General features: G+C 33.8%; 1 non-coding gene across 1 annotated transcript; it reads right to left on the bottom strand.

Annotated features, from left to right (window-relative positions):
• Positions 1–822: 822 nt before the first annotated feature.
• Positions 823–1,015, bottom strand: LOC122401213. Its single transcript, XR_006259428.1, has one exon. It is a non-coding gene; the product is annotated as a U2 spliceosomal RNA (small nuclear RNA).
• Positions 1,016–1,536: the final 521 nt, after the last annotated feature.

The following is a 1,536-nucleotide window of genomic DNA, read 5'->3' as shown; positions in this document are numbered from 1 at the left end:
AGTATTTCGTTGGTTCTACCTCTAAGCACTTCCTTGGTCTTCACTGGATTTCTGACCTTGATGTCAACCTCATTATTGACAATCTATGATCATAATTCCATCATTGTTGACCATCGAATAACTAATGACTCATTAAAACCATCACGAAGTTGAAGATTAAAGCCTTCTTACAAGCATCCTCTTACAATTTGATGCGCAATCTTTTTAATATTTTTCTACTTTAAAGGAGTATGTCTCAAGACTAGGAAATGAAAGAATAATGTTAAATAAAAGAATATATGTTGTAAATCAGTAATTTTTTTGTTACAACAACTTTCTGGAAATGCTTGTATTTATTTCTGTGATCGGACTACGGTGATTTAGTTTTTAGTCGATATATGAAATTAGTTTTTCTGCAGTTTTCCTTACCCTAGCCACAAGCTATTTTCCGTCATAAAAACTTTTCTCTTTCCCTGTAACTTCCTTAAATTTTGTTCCTTACTGGGATTCAACGGTACCCTAAATTCTAGTTAAGTGTATACGGGTAGTGAAGACTGTAGCGCTTGCTTCAGTACGCATGATCAGGAAAATCCCACGAAAGTCCACCTCTGGTCGAACATAATATAATATATTTTGTATTACTTTAATTAAGTTAGTAATTCTTGAAAACCTAACCCTTGCCCTTGTAGTCAAACTCGTAAGCGAAGTTGTCCCCAACGGATATAGAGCGTACACTACAAAAATTTTTGATTTTTTAAATTTTATTTTTATTTCTTTAATTTTATTTTTATTTTTATTTTTATTTTTATTTGTCCCCCTCCTGTAAATTTTATGTTTGTATTATATAAATGAGCCAATCCTGGCGGCACTGCAATGCCAGGCTGACTCGTGACAGAGGTGGAGCAAGCCCCAACTGCTCCGTCGATTTCCAAAAATCAGATTAATATTCTGACTCCCCGATGGGGAGTGTATCAGATATTAAGCTGATAAGAACAGATACTACACTTTGATCTTAGCCATAAGGCCGAGAAGCGATGCCTATTGAAGTTTCTACAGCCCTCTTATATTGTACAGAAGCAATAATAGCTGTGAGAAAAAAGTTACCGAAGACATCACCTAGCGGTGCGCGGTAGAACCAAACTACTACTCTTCCATATATGGAGGTTACACTGTAAAAGATATCGATTATAATACATATGTTGAATTGATATTATTTTGTATTATAATATAATAAATAAAAACGAATTTTTAAGAAAAATCGACAGAGAGTAAGTGTCTAAACTTTTCGGTGAAAAAAAATTTCTTCAAATCGTTCTGGAAAAATTGTCTTCAGTTGCAGGGGTCAATTATAATCATTTTTTGTCAATAGATGTACCCCTGAAATCCTAACCACTTTCGAGAAAAAAATTCATTACCGAAAATACCATTTCTCGCGAAATGATATTATCGGTAATGAATTTTTTTCTCGAAAGTGGTTAGGATTTCAGGGGTACATCTATTGACAAAAAATGATTATAATTGACCCCTGCAACTGAAGACAATTTTTCCAGAACGATT

Source organism: Colletes gigas, unplaced genomic scaffold (genome assembly GCF_013123115.1).
Source record: "Colletes gigas isolate AHSC1104 unplaced genomic scaffold, ASM1312311v1 Colletes_gigas_Sc00022, whole genome shotgun sequence".
NCBI lineage: Eukaryota > Metazoa > Arthropoda > Insecta > Hymenoptera > Colletidae > Colletes > Colletes gigas.
Note: the sequence above shows the minus strand (reverse complement) of the source record. Positions and strands in the feature narration are given on the sequence as shown.